This window comes from Pelobates fuscus, chromosome 1 (assembly GCF_036172605.1).
Source record: "Pelobates fuscus isolate aPelFus1 chromosome 1, aPelFus1.pri, whole genome shotgun sequence".
Taxonomy (NCBI): domain Eukaryota; kingdom Metazoa; phylum Chordata; class Amphibia; order Anura; family Pelobatidae; genus Pelobates; species Pelobates fuscus.
In genome coordinates this window covers 265,094,716-265,111,139 of record NC_086317.1, presented here as the reverse complement: position 1 = coordinate 265,111,139, position 16,424 = coordinate 265,094,716, and the positions used below count along the sequence as shown (strand labels likewise).

The following is a 16,424-nucleotide window of genomic DNA, read 5'->3' as shown; positions in this document are numbered from 1 at the left end:
GAATCCCTGATAACATCACACATGAGGCTCTGCCCGACTATATCAAAGGCCTGTGTCAAGCCATGCTGCCGGCAAGGGACACCACGGAGTGGCTACTGGACAGAGCGCACCGTTTACCTAGGCCGCAGCGCTTCACAGCAGACACCCCGCGCGATTTGGTAGTCAGGTTCCACTATTATACGGCAAAAGATTCGCTGCTGAATGCCACGTGCAAACTTACAACTCACAATGAGCCGACGCAGAGAATTTATCTCAGTCATGAAGACTCTCCGCAACCATGATGTCCCATACCGCTGGGGTTATCCCACTAAGATTACCGTTTGGAGAAATAACAAAAACCACGTTCTCGAGGAACCAGAGGATGGATTGCGCCTTCTGAGAGAATGGGGACTTTTCCAGTCGACGGACCAGCAAGCGCAGGATCCGAAACCGCAGAGGAGACTCGCAACTGAATGGCACATGGCGGGATCGCCAAGAAGGGACAAATGAACTCTCCCTCCAGAACCCTCCGTCCCACTAAAAAACTGACCACAAGCCTAAATGGAAAGGAAATGGATGCTGAAGCCGACCAGAACGTTGTGTAATGTACATGGCACCAAATTGTATCTGCACCGGGGCACTTATACCTTTCTCACTGGGTCTTATAGCAGATGGGATGGAGGGCACATAAAGGGCAAAAAAAAAAAAGTAAACATAACTACTTAACTGAGAGGGTGGGATGCTCTCACATAAAAGTAACGTACAAACTGGCTGTCTGTACAATGTAAGCTACGTAATATCAAATATAAAAAAGACTAAAGTGAAATTGGGTGTTCCATTACAGTTGGAAAAAATTGGACCCCTGTTTCACTAAAAGATATCTCTAGAAAAATTGAATAAATGTACGGTATAACCTTTATTTGGCCGCTTACGGACAACACAAAAAAACAAAGTGAAGTAATAGTGACACACTCGTGAAAATACAAGTGAATTAAAAACTGAGTAAATGCAATATGGATATTGTCCACAGGTAATGGAAATGGCAGTGATATCTGAATTGTAATTAGAGTATAGAGTACAATATATAGTATGGTATAGATTTAAGTCAGATGTCACATACACCAAATTCCTCTAGAACTAAATATCCACAGTCTGTAAGACTTTATAGGTATCTCGGCTAAAGGGGTGGGATTGCACCGTCAGGCTGAGATGAATTGTGTATCAATACTATTGTTTGTTAAAATCAGTAGTAGTACATAGGAAACTGTTTGGTCAATGAAGACCGTGATAGCAGCACCTATGTATATATACATATACACAACCACACAGAATAGATCAGTGAATACCATCTAATATCCAAAGTTCTCCTCGTAATAGTATACAATAGACGGGAGGTACATTTGATAGTGGATAGATGGTACTTCACTGGGTCAAAACAGTAGTGAGGGGGAGTGTCTCAGAACAACGATAGGGGTATATAATGCATAGGTATAGGTTAAGGGTGAAGGGATTGGTATAGCAAAACGGATCTAAGAGTAAGTTATAGTAACTGGTTAGGCATACAGATCCCATACACAGACTGATACTCGCCAACCACCCCACTATTCCCCAGATATAAAAGCCATTTAAACATATAAACCACCTAGGTAGGTTGTAATTAGCTCAAAAGTAGATTCCTCACACACTGCTGCTTCGAGGCAGCCTAACGCTTATAGAGATAGCTATCTAACTAACTTAAGAGAGTAGCTGTTTCAAAGGCATCCAGTACTGAAAGGGTTGCACTAATACTGCTGTTAAGAGGAGTATCTCGTTCTGTCTCCTATCAGCATTCAGTACTGCTGCTACATCCAGCACTGAAAGGGTATAGACCTGGTGCTGAGCTGGCTCCAAGGCACATCTCGATCTGTCTCCCCTTATCCCTTAGTGCTACTGCTGCATACACTAACGTGCAGGCAGTCTGGTACTGCATATGTCTGAACGTCCAATTGAAAAAGGTTTCTATGTAGTTAAAACCCCCAATCTAGAATAGCCGTTTGCATTACTCAGTATTAAAATAACCGGCAAACGCTCGACGCGCGTTTCGGCGTGGTCACACGCCTTTATCAAGAGCTCCTGGTACAGCTGTAGGGAGGTGAGTATATACCGGGTGAAGGTCCGCCCAGCATTAGTGTACTCCAATCAGCGTTAGCTGAGGAGTGGCTAGGGGCGGGATTACGGCCCGATCAGGTCTGTTCAGAGAAAGTTTATCCGGATGTCAGATAGCTCATTTTTGTTTGGCCATCACCATGGTAATGTAGCCGGTCGTACTATGTGCGCGCGCAGAAGAGATCGTGCGCCTGCGCAGAGACTTAAGTTCAGCGACCCGTTCATTGTACTAGCTACATATGGAAAAACATATATATTAACATAATGTGCATATGCCATAGGTAGGTATTGTTGGTTTTTAAATTTTATATTTTCTTTCTAAATGCAGGGGGTCCGTCTACTTAAAGAGACAGGTAGGTATGTGGGACAAGCATATAGTTTCATACAAAGCCTGGCCATTCTACTAGACCCTCCCTAGTTATTGTCAATTCGTCCACATTCGGACCGATGTTCTAACGTTGAGTTGCATTATGGTGTGGCCACCAGTATTTATATGTTCCATGAAATTAATTGGGTTAAAGGAGACCCAATAGATCACGGATCCATCATATGCAATCTTTAGATAAACCATCCAGACAGACGAATTTCAGTGATAAACAGAAAATTGTACACCTCAATTCTATGGTCATAATCCCCATTGGATTAGACCAGTACCAGGTTAAGGTATGAATACCATAAAGTTATTACAAATAAAGATCAAGATATAATCGTAAATAGATCATGTATGCAGGTCGAAACAGGGAGGGGGTGTATTGATGGAAAGTTATATTCATATATATATATTTACATATTTACATCATTGTTTTTATATACGTTTATATACACGGTCGGAGTCATTGATGTGCCATAGATAGCACATCGATGCCTCGATACAGTTGTATATTCGTTTATATTGATTTACTCAGTCAAAAGTCGTTGCTATGTCTAAGTTATTCAATGAGATCACCCACTGTAGATTTTTCCACCTAGTGGTAGTTAAATGTATGGGTAACCCAGGCCTTTAGGGCTCAGGGTTTTCAGTTTGTATATCCACCTACACTCCTTTTGACGTAGGAGTTTATCGAAATCCCCTCGTCTCTGGTCCCTCTTAACCCATTCTAGGCCGCAGAACCTAATCTCATGAGATATACCATCATGGACGTTTTTTAGGTGTCTGGAGATTGGTGTTTCCATACGGTTTTTTGGGGACCTTACGTGTTCCTTTATTCGTTCCTTGAACGGTCTGAAGGTTTTACCCACGTATAGCATTTTACAGCTGCAGGTAAGGAGGTATACCAAGCCAGCTGTATTGCAGTTGAAAAAGTGGGTAATTTCAAAGGTCTGTTGTCCATCACTATCTTGGACTTTTTTCGAGTCTCTTAGGATGTATTTGCATGCAACACATCTTCCGCACTTAAAGGAGCCACAGGGGGGATTTCGGCCCAGCCAGGTCGTTTTGTTTTGTTTTATTGAGAAATGGCTCGGTACCAACACATCACGGAGGTTCTTACCTCTACGTGCTGTGATGGTTGCTCTAGGGCTAAGGACGTCTTTCAAATGAACGTCCTTCAGGAGTATAGGCCAAAATTTCTCAATTGACTTTTTCACTGTATCCCATCCTGTATCGAAGGTTCCGATCATGCGGATGGATTTATTTGGCAGCATTCTTAAAAAAGGCGTTAATTTTTTAGCCATGGGCCAACAAGACGACATTCCCAACTATCAGACACGCTATCAATCCAGGAATCAGGGAAGGGGGGGAGGGAGAGGGAGAGCACGAAGGAGACGATACTAAACTTGAACCCAATAGCATTGCCTTCCCCTGTACAAAAACCACATGTGATCAATCTATCTACATTTGCCCTAAATGAACATCATATTAAGGTATTGGAAAGGGGACTCTCCTTCGTACCAACACCTGTCTTTGACAAATTCACGTGGATCAAAGACTTACATTTATTTGTACGTAAATTGGCCTTGCACAAGTATCATACTATCAATGAGGAGAAAAAAATCTAGAGCTCTTGGCTTGTCGTGTAAAGATTTAGAACTAGTGAATACACTAGTATCACTCTTGGACGAGAGTGACATCCAAATGCCTATGGAATACACCAAGTTAAAACCCAAAAGCCGGTTTACCCCTAACTTCTCAAGCTTTAGGAATCTGGATTTGTTTCTAGAAGCAGTAAAAAGTGAGATCGAAGGCATAGAGAGTAATTGTTTCAATTCCTTCCCCAATGATAACCTCTCCAGAGCAGAGCAAACAGCTCTGAAGTCACTCAAAGAGAATGAACAGCTGGTTATTAAACCAGCGGACAAGGGGGGCAATGTGGTAGTTATGAATACATCTGACTACGAACATATGGTACAGAGGGTTTTAGGGAATAATGAAACTTATATGCTGTTAAAGACCGACCCTACAAACTTATTTTTAATCAAGTATAAGGAGATACTGGATGAAGGCCGCAGTGGGGGGTTGCTATCCAGAGACGAATACGAATTCATTTTGAACCGGTGTCCCAGGATAGCAACCTTCTACTGCCTGCCGAAAATCCACAAGAACACACAGTATCCTCCTGGGCGGCCTATCGTTTCAGGTGTTGATAACCTAACACAGAATGGCAGTCTGTATATTGAGAAAATACTACGACCTTTTGTTGAACAACTCCCCTCATATATCAGGGATACGAAACAGGCACTGTCACTCTTGTCAAGTCTTCAGTTACCAACGTCAGCAAAGCTATGTAGTTTGGATGTCGAGGCCCTATACTCCTCAATTCCCCACGAAAGAGGCGTTGAACATACAAAATACTTCTTGGACCAGAGAGGTCCAAAACATACTGCCCACACCAAGTTTATACTACAATTACTAGGCTACATTTTGTCTCACAATTATTTCCTATTTCACGACAAATTTTTTCACCAAATAAGGGGGACGGCAATGGGCACTGCGTGTGCGCCCTCCTATGCCAATCTCCATTTAGGCTGGTGGGAGCTACAAGTCATGAAATCCAATACCCTGTCTATCTATATACCGAAAATACATACATGGCTTAGGTATATAGATGACATTTTCATTGTCTGGCTGGGAGTGGAAGAAGAATTCAACGAATTTGTCTCCTTACTAAACGCTAACGAGGAGAACCTCAGATTTACGACAGAATTTGGGGGACAAACGTTTGGATATAACCATCTCTATTAATACGAACGGTTCTTTGAAAACAACTCTGTTTAAGAAGCCAACAGCATCTAATGCACTACTGAGATGGGATAGTTTTCATCCCAGACCATTAAAACAGGGTATACCGGTAGGACAATACCTGAGGGTGCGTAGGAATTGCACAGATCTATCGGATTTTAAGATCAAAGCAGCCTTACTGAGACAACAGTTTCGGGAAAAAGGTTACCCGAATAAATGCCTCAAAAGGGCATATCAAAGAGCCCTTGAAATAGACAGAGACGACCTTATCTCAGATCAACCCAAACTAATGCTGCCAAATAAATCCATCCGCATGATCGGAACCTTCGATACAGGATGGGATACAGTGAAAAAGTCAATTGAGAAATTTTGGCCTATACTCCTGAAGGACGTTCATTTGCAAGATGTCCTTAGCCCTAGAGCAACCATCACAGCACGTAGAGGTAAGAACCTCCGTGATGTGTTGGTACCGAGCCATTTCTCAATAAAACAAAACAAAACGACCTGGCTGGGCCGAAATCCCCCTTGTGGCTCCTTTAAGTGCGGAAGATGTGTTGCATGCAAATACATCCTAAGAGACTCGAAAAAAGTCCAAGATAGTGATGGACAACAGACCTTTGAAATTACCCACTTTTTCAACTGCAATACAGCTGGCTTGGTATACCTCCTTACCTGCAGCTGTAAAATGCTATACGTGGGTAAAACCTTCAGACCGTTCAAGGAACGAATAAAGGAACACGTAAGGTCCCCAAAAAACCGTATGGAAACACCAATCTCCAGACACCTAAAAAACGTCCATGATGGTATATCTCATGAGATTAGGTTCTGCGGCCTAGAATGGGTTAAGAGGGACCAGAGACGAGGGGATTTCGATAAACTCCTACGTCAAAAGGAGTGTAGGTGGATATACAAACTGAAAACCCTGAGCCCTAAAGGCCTGGGTTACCCATACATTTAACTACCACTAGGTGGAAAAATCTACAGTGGGTGATCTCATTGAATAACTTAGACATAGCAACGACTTTTGACTGAGTAAATCAATATAAACGAATATACAACTGTATCGAGGCATCGATGTGCTATCTATGGCACATCAATGACTCCGACCGTGTATATAAACGTATATAAAAACAATGATGTAAATATGTAAATATATATATATGAATATAACTTTCCATCAATACACCCCCTCCCTGTTTCGACCTGCATACATGATCTATTTACGATTATATCTTGATCTTTATTTGTAATAACTTTATGGTATTCATACCTTAACCTGGTACTGGTCTAATCCAATGGGGATTATGACCATAGAATTGAGGTGTACAATTTTCTGTTTATCACTGAAATTCGTCTGTCTGGATGGTTTATCTAAAGATTGCATATGATGGATCCGTGATCTATTGGGTCTCCTTTAACCCAATTAATTTCATGGAACATATAAATACTGGTGGCCACACCATAATGCAACTCAACGTTAGAACATCAGTCCGAATGTGGACGAATTGACAATAACTAGGGAGGGTCTAGTAGAATGGCCAGGCTTTGTATGAAACTATATGCTTGTCCCACATACCTACCTGTCTCTTTAAGTAGACGGACCCCCTGCATTTAGAAAGAAAATATACAATTTAAAAACCAACAGTACCTACCTATGGCATATGCACATTATGTTAATATATATGTTTTTCCATATGTAGCTAGTACAATGAACGGGTCGCTGAACTTAAGTCTCTGCGCAGGCGCACGATCTCTTCTGCGCGCGCACATAGTACGACCGGCTACATTACCATGGTGATGGCCAAACAAAAATGAGCTATCTGACATCCGGATAAACTTTCTCTGAACAGACCTGATCGGGCCGTAATCCCGCCCCTAGCCACTCCTCAGCTAACGCTGATTGGAGTACACTAATGCTGGGCGGACCTTCACCCGGTATATACTCACCTCCCTACAGCTGTACCAGGAGCTCTTGATAAAGGCGTGTGACCACTCCGAAACGCGCGTCGAGCGTTTGCCGGTTATTTTAATACTGAGTAATGCAAACGGCTATTCTAGATTGGGGGTTTTAACTACATAGAAACCTTTTTCAATTGGACGTTCAGACATATGCAGTACCAGACTGCCTGCACGTTAGTGTATGCAGCAGTAGCACTAAGGGATAAGGGGAGACAGATCGAGATGTGCCTTGGAGCCAGCTCAGCACCAGGTCTATACCCTTTCAGTGCTGGATGTAGCAGCAGTACTGAATGCTGATAGGAGACAGAACGAGATACTCCTCTTAACAGCAGTATTAGTGCAACCCTTTCAGTACTGGATGCCTTTGAAACAGCTACTCTCTTAAGTTAGTTAGATAGCTATCTCTATAAGCGTTAGGCTGCCTCGAAGCAGCAGTGTGTGAGGAATCTACTTTTGAGCTAATTACAACCTACCTAGGTGGTTTATATGTTTAAATGGCTTTTATATCTGGGGAATAGTGGGGTGGTTGGCGAGTATCAGTCTGTGTATGGGATCTGTATGCCTAACCAGTTACTATAACTTACTCTTAGATCCGTTTTGCTATACCAATCCCTTCACCCTTAACCTATACCTATGCATTATATACCCCTATCGTTGTTCTGAGACACTCCCCCTCACTACTGTTTTGACCCAGTGAAGTACCATCTATCCACTATCAAATGTACCTCCCGTCTATTGTATACTATTACAAGGAGAACTTTGGATATTAGATGGTATTCACTGATCTATTCTGTGTGGTTGTGTATATGTATATATACATAGGTGCTGCTATCACGGTCTTCATTGACCAAACAGTTTCCTATGTACTACTACTGATTTTAACAAACAATAGTATTGATACACAATTCATCTCAGCCTGACGGTGCAATCCCACCCCTTTAGCCGAGATACCTATAAAGTCTTACAGACTGTGGATATTTAGTTCTAGAGGAATTTGGTGTATGTGACATCTGACTTAAATCTATACCATACTATATATTGTACTCTATACTCTAATTACAATTCAGATATCACTGCCATTTCCATTACCTGTGGACAATATCCATATTTCATTTACTCAGTTTTTAATTCACTTGTATTTTCACGAGTGTGTCACTATTACTTCACTTTGTTTTTTTGTGTTGTCCGTAAGCGGCCAAATAAAGGTTATACCGTACATTTATTCAATTTTTCTAGAGATATCTTTTAGTGAAACAGGGGTCCAATTTTTTCCAACTGTAATGGAACACCCAATTTCACTTTAGTCTTTTTTCGTTTAACACATATGGGGTTCATGCCCTTCTGATATCTCTGTAACCCATTGGGAATTTTTTCGAGATAGACTTGGTCCATCTTGAATATTTCCTTTCTTGTTTCTAATATCATATATAATTAAGGGGTCCCGGTTAAGGCCAAACCACGCAGGTTACCCTTAATCCCCCAGCTGGGCTTGCCTCCCAAGCATTAGGCTGGGTGGTCGCCCCAACAACAATGATTAGCCTATCTATTAGGGAAATGTTGTATATACTTTGTTTGTTTTCTATGTTTATGTTTATTCTGTTATCTGGGATCACTGTATTGAACTATGCTCCACAGGACCACACTATTCGTCAAGAGGGAACACCATTAGACGCAGAGGGGTAAGGGAGACCCCAGACCACCCACACACTATCGCAGGAAGCCTAAACACACCTAATGTCAAAGCAACCCCCACGAGGGACCTCCATTATAGCGGATGCTCACAAATTCTAACAATGGGGACACCAAACACTATGACCCTTTTTTCCCTGAACGTGAAAGGCCTTAATATCCCCCATAAACGGAGGTTGGCAGCACGAGACATCCGAACTTCTGGGGCGGGTATAGCTTGCCTGCAAGAGACACACTTCTGCAGTCGCAACCCCCCAAGATTTGCAGTCCGACACTACTCCCAAGCATATCATGCACACTCCCCAACAAAATCAAAAGGGGTTTCCATATACTTTCATGATGACTGGGCGTTCACACCAAGCCAACAACATACGGGACGAGATGGTCGGCTACTCATTTTAGTAGGCACATTAAATGGCATACTGATAACGATTGCTTCCCTATACGCCCCCAACGAGGACCAAACGGCCTTTCTCACAAAGGCACTAAAGAAGGTAGCAAAATACAAGCAGGTACATGTCATTCTATGTGGAGACTTCAATTGCACCCCAGATCCCCACCTAGACATTCAACGCACACAGAACAAAGGACCAAAAAGGGCATTATTAGCACTGGGGCGACACCTAAGTCAATTACTATTTGAACAAGACCTATACGACTCATGGCGCTGTCTTTATCCAGGAACCAAAGATTACACGTATTACTCCCCGGTGTACATGACACACTCTAGAATTGATCTATGCATCACAGACAAAACCACACTAACACACGTCATGACGTTCGCGATTGGCCCTTTCACATGGTCCGACCACGCACAGCTTATGATGACCCTCCGGGTCCCGTACCCGGCCCGTGGCACGGGATCCTGGCGCCTCAATGAGGCTCTCCTGGACCGCCCCAACACCTACTCCACCATCCTAACCCACCTAACTGACTTTTTCTCACAACACGAATCCTGCACCACACCCATCACAACTCAATGGTTAGCACACAAGGCAGTTATGCGAGGCGTTTTGATACAGGCGGGAGCCACCATAAAAAAACAACACAACAAAACCAAAGCTGAACTCCTCGCAAACTCACCGCATTAGAGTCCCAACACAAAACCACACCACATAAAGCGACCCACAAGCAGGTACAACAAATCAGAACTGACCTACACAATCTTGAAATTGCTACAACAGAGAAGCATATGCGCTACCTTAAACAAACCCATTACACTACAGGGAACAAGGCAGGAAAAGCACTCGCTAAGAAACTAAAGCAGAAATACTTACACACGAAAATACCGTACATAATTTCCAAGTAGGGTGACAAATTATACAACCCACACCACATTGTGTAGGAATTGGCCTCTTTCTACGCCTCCCTATACCAGCTCGACAGGGACCCCCAAAAACACCAACTGTCTGAAGAGGAAATCACCTGCTTCCTGAATACTACCGACATCCCATCCATTACAAGAGCACAACAGGAGCTGTTAGAAGCTCCATTCACTTGCGAAGAAGTAGCCAACACGATAGCTAGTATACCTAAACATAAATCGCCTGGCCCGGATGGGCTGTCCAACTACTACTACCACAAACTAAGCACCATACTACTTCTGCACATCACCAAACTCTTCAATCACATTAAACAAACTGGGCAAATCCCTAAAGAAATGCTGGAAGCGTTTATAGTCACGCTACCCAATCCAAACAAATCCCCCACGATCTGCGCTAACCTAAGGCCTATTTCCCTACTCAACGCAGACATCAAGCTGTATGCTAAACTACTAGCAAACAGACTTAAATCTCTATTCCCAACTTTGATCTCAGAGGAACAGGTAGGATTCGTCCCAGGCAAGCAAGTAGGCGACAACACCAGGCACTTCATTAACCTCATAGAATGGGCCCACTCCACACATCAAGGGGGGAGTCCTGCTAGCGCTCGACGCTGAGAAAGTGTTTGATCACCTAAATTGGAAATATATGCGATTAACACTCGCCCAAATGGGCATTCCCCAAGAGTTCATAACCAACATCCAAGCCCTGTACCAAGAACCTTCGGCTAAAATCTTTAGCACAGGCTTCCGATCGACTCCATTAGCCATACGAAACGGCACACGACAGGGCTGCTTCCTTTCCCCGCTCATCTTTATTCTTTGCCTAGAGCCCTTGATAAGGCACATAAAACAAACAAAAGGAATTCAGGGCATATCTACTCCAAAGGGCGAACAGAAACTAGCATTGTTTGCCGACGATATTCTCCTGTACCTCACAAAACCAGAGCACTCCATCCCACAGCTGCAAAATCTCCTTGCCACATCCAGCGAAGTATCCTTCTATAAAAACAACACTGCAAAAACACAAGCTCTCCCTATTCTGATACCGCACACCCTCATGACACAACTTGAGTGCACATATACATTCGACTGGAGGAAAAAGTCGCTCTCATACTTAGGGATTAAACTCACTAAATCAATAAGCACCCTACAAAAAGAAAACCATTTTCCTCTGATTCAGAAACTCACAACACAATTAACATCATGGGAAGACCTAGAGGTTTCCTGGATAGGCCACATCAACTCAATTAAGATGATGATTCTCCCACACATACTTTACCTGTTCAGAACCATCCCCATAACCTTGCCAGCCCGCCTCCTTAACAGGCTCCAATCTGTTATAAACGTGCACGTCTGGAAACGGAAACCCCCGCAAATTAAAAACAAGACTTTAGGCCTCCACTTCACTAGAGGAGGTCTTGGCCTCCCCGATGTTCGGTTCTACTACCAGGCCTCCTTATTAGCTCAAGGTCTTAGACTACTCAGAGCTTCCGAGAAAGCACCAACCCCAATCTGGCTCTCCTTTGAAGATGCCTGCATACACCCGGCACAAATAACCCAAGCTCCGACCCTCATTAAAAAGCCAATCCTACAATGCACAATGACACTTCTACAGGCCTGGAGAAACTGGGCCTTGAATATACTAGACCCAAAGGAACTGCTAAGGTTGTCTCCAATCACAGCACTACAAACCCACTCTCCGAATCTAGAAATCCACAAGCGGCTGGCAAAAGGTATCCTGAGGGTAGAAAATCTTTTTAACAAAGGTGTAGTAAAACCATTCATAGTTTTACAGGCAGAATTCTCCCTCCCCTCCCGAGACCTATTCCTATACCTAAGGGTCAAGAACATCCTACAGGCCAATACACAAGCCAATGAGACCACTCAAAGACCTATAGCTTACAGCCCAGAACACCTGTTGAACGCCCGCCACATCAAGCCCCTTGCACTGTGCTACAATGCCCTGTGGGAAGCTGCTACCCCACACAAACTCCAATACATGACACAATGGGAGAGGGATATCGGTAGGGAACTCACGGCACAACAATGACACAAGGCCATAACCATCACCAAGAGGGCATCTAGCAGCATCTCTATGTGGGAGGCATATAGCAAAATCACAATGAGATGGTACATGGTGCCTCACAGACTCGCCAAGATGTATAGTACGGTCTCCCCTCTATGCTGGAGGTGCGAGAAATCCCAGGGTACACTGTTACATGTCTTCTGGGAATGCCAAGACATTCAGCCACTATGGTTAAGCGTACAAACACTGATAAACAAGTTAACCCACATAACCCTGCCGCTGTCACCTGAAGGATACTTACTACATGTTGCCAACACTGCACCAGAAGCACCATACCCCTCTTATAGTAAACCTTCTCATGGTCACTAAAATGGCTATAGCATTTCACTGGAAGGACAAAGCGATCCCCTCAATAGAAGAGATCTCAAAGAAATTAGATAATGTCTGTCTATATGAAAACATGGTTCTGAGAATGAAGGGGAAAGCACAACAACATGGGGTGGTATGGCATGACTGGCTCACGCATCGAGGGGCGGGCACTGCATAGCAGGCCAGGTCCGATAATAAAAACATAACCACATAACATAAGTCCCAACCGAGCTGAGCGTATCCAAATGAAGTTCCCTTTGCATTCATTACTGGTCCCAGATCAAGATCAAGTTCAAGTTCAAGTTTAGGTTAAGATGAGTTCACTTCCTTCCCCAGGTTTTCCCATATTCCACACACGCTGACCAATGAGGGACAAGCGATAGATATGCCATGAGCCAAACAAACGCAGGCACCAAGTCATAACTTTTGTGTAGAATTATTCCCAGCAGGCGACCCTGCACATACAATATATTGTAATATAGCGAAATGTGGAGATGTGTAATGACACGGACATAAGTACTAAATATTGTATGCGTAAATGCAAGACCTGCAACGTGTGTTGTCCCAATTGATAGATGTTGTTAACGCAAATTACCATGTAATGTATATTGCAACTGTATGTATATCATAATGTGGAACCCCCTTTTCCTTTTTTTTCGTATAAAACACAATAAACACAAATATGTTAAAAAAATATATATACATGGGTAAGAAACAAATGAATGGGAACTCAAGATAACACCCCACTTACATCATCCTTGTCTTAAATTATATTTTCCCTGGCTAATCATGGCAGCATCACTTATGGGGAGCTCTGCCCCTAACCAGATCAGGACAGGATCAACCAATAAAAAAGAGAGGAAATAGACTGGAGGCATACCTTAGTCTTTTTTCCTGTCCTTAACTGGACAGACAGGTTAAATAAATGTTTTAACAATTTTCTTTTTTATTGGCCACCTTCCTATGTACCATGAGTCTCCCAGGAACAGTTCAGCCTCTTGTGCCTTAAGGACCTAGTAAACAGCCTGAATGAGCAGTACTAACTGGGTCAGATTTATACTAGTGATTTAAATCTACTTTAAGGATTGACTTACAACACGCTAAGGACTAGGCTTCATTGTACTTCAGAATCCTTATATTATTCCCCCTACCGAACCTAGAGGATACTGGGAGATAGACCTCTTCTTTTGGGAAAACTTCCTTTTTTACACCTTTCCTCAGTTCGTGTACTCACAGGTTAATATATTTCCTTCATTTGGGAGTTTGATCTTGTTCCCTTGTGGTAAGCCTCACAATCTGGTAAGTGATTCCCTGTTCGTTCATCTCTTTCAGCCGCACAAATGCTGCGGCGTTCATTTTCCTTTCAAACGAATTCCCTGGCTAACTTCAGTGCGTTTATAGTCTGTTCATATGAATTGGTGCAAGCGGCTCAGCTTTCTAACGAACGATCTGCGCATGCGCGAACAGTTCACCTACAATTACAGGTTTCCATTCGGTTCTCTGTCTCCCATTTTCATTTATATTTTCCTTGAAACAAATTTCTCCCCACTCAGCACTTTTTTATTCCTTTTTTTATAGAGGTCTTCTCTCTCTGCCTCCCAGCACTCCGGTTCAAAGAAACATAGGTCAGCCAAAGGTTATTAGTTTATAAGGGGAATAAAAGAGTGCCATACGGGCCTCATAGTTACTTACATTGCCCTTCTTATTTTTCAGCCCAAACATGTGCCGGGATAGATCCCCCAGGAAACACAATGAAAAAATCTAATCGCTGCTTGAGCTACAATAAAACTGCTCTAGAGGGTAAAATGCTATGTCTCACCTGTATGACAGAAGTGGCAGACATTCAGCCCAGGAAGTGTTCTTCTCAAGAAGAACACCAAACCTGGATATCCCAAGCCATAGCAGAAGGCTTCAAGAAAGCTAAACCATCACCTCCAAAATTAGTTAAAGTGCTGAATCCTCTTCTTCCTCATCTGAGTCTGAGCTGGAATCCTTTGAGGATATTTCTGACGAAGCGGAGGAGGATACAGAGTATGGCCCTAAATCCTTAGACTCAGGGCCGGCGCCACCTGTAAGGCGACCTAGGCAGCCGCCTAGGGCGCAACTTACTAGGGGGCGCCGGATCCCTGTCCCCGGTGCGCCTCCTCATGCTGCGCCGCCTGAGCGCTTTAGCAAGCCCCAGGCGGCGCAGCACTGCTGTGTGAGGGCGGCCGGGTTTGAGTGACCGGCAGGAGGGAAGCGCAGAGCGCTCCCTCCTGCCGGTCTCCATGTAGCGTGGCCGGGCAGCGCGGAACGGGGACAGGAACCTTTGTTTCCTGTACCCGGCCGCCGGCGGAATGACAGGAAGTGCTCACTCAGTGAGCATTTCCTGTAATTCCGCCGGCGGCCGGGTACAGGAAACAATGGTTCCTGTCCCGCGTTCCGCGCTGCCCGGCCACGCTACATGGGCAGGAGGGGAGGGTAAGGACCACTAAGGGGGGGGGGTTAAGGACTACTAAGGGGGGGGGGGGTGTTAAGGACCACTAAGGGAGGGAGGGAGGGTTTAAGGACCACTAAGGGAGGGGGGGGAGGGTATAAGGACCACTAAGGGAGGGGGGAGGGTATAAGGACCACTAAGGGAGGGGAGGGGGTGTATAAGGACCACTAAGGGAGGGGGGGTATAAGGACCACTAAGGGAGGGGGGGTATAAGGACCACTAAGGGAGGGGGGGAGGGTATAAGGACCACTAAGGGAGGGGGGGAGGGTATAAGGACCACTAAGGGGGGGGGTATAAGGACCACTAAGGGGGGGGGGTATAAGGACCACTAAGGGAGGGGGGGTATAAGGACCACTAAGGGAGGGGGGGTATAAGGACCACTAAGGGGGGGGGGGGTATAAGGACCACTAAGGGAGGGGGGAGGGTATAAGGACCACTAAGGGAGGGGGGAGGGTATAAGGACCACTAAGGGAGGGGGGGTATAAGGACCACTAAGGGAGGGGGGGAGGGTATAAGGACCACTAAGGGAGGGGGGGTATAAGGACCACTAAGGGGGGGGTATAAGGACCACTAAGGGAGGGGGGGTATAAGGACCACTAAGGGAGGGGGGGTATAAGGACCACTAAGGGAGGGGGGTATAAGGACCACTAGGGGAGGGGGGGTATAAGGACCACTAGGGGAGGGGGGGTATAAGGACCACTAGGGGGGGTATAAGGACCACTAGGGGAGGGATGGGGGGGTATAAGGACCACTAGGGGAGGGATGGTTGGGATAAGGACCACTATGGGAGGGGGGGATAAGGAGCACTATGGGAGGAGGGGGATAAGGAGCACTATGGGAGGGGGGGGGATAAGGAGCACTATGGGAGGGGGGGATAAGGAGCACTATAGGAGGGAGGGTGGGATAAGGACCCTATCCTACCCCACAAACCCTCTCTTTTACACTACACACATACACAATGCATCCCCCCACACACACAGAAACAAACAATGCATTCCTACTCACACACAGACACACCCGAAACACACAATTCATCCCTTACGTTCTCTTACATAATTAATGCACCCCTTACAGACACACACTGCATTCAATTACATACACAGAAACAAACCTTGCACCCCTTACACACACACACACACACACACACCCAGAAACATACAATGCATTCCTTACAAGCAAAAACACACTACATCCCCTATAAACACACTACATCCCTTACACAAATTGCACACATAAAACATCCCCAACTCACGGATGGGCCATGTAGGTGGATTTATGG

The 16,424-nt window shown here is 44.5% G+C and overlaps 1 protein-coding gene across 1 annotated transcript in view; it reads left to right on the top strand.

The window, feature by feature from the left end:
* Window positions 1-16,424, top strand: part of LOC134612718 (multidrug and toxin extrusion protein 2-like) — a 129,797-nt gene that overhangs the window by 85,058 nt on the left and 28,315 nt on the right. The window lies entirely within an intron of this gene.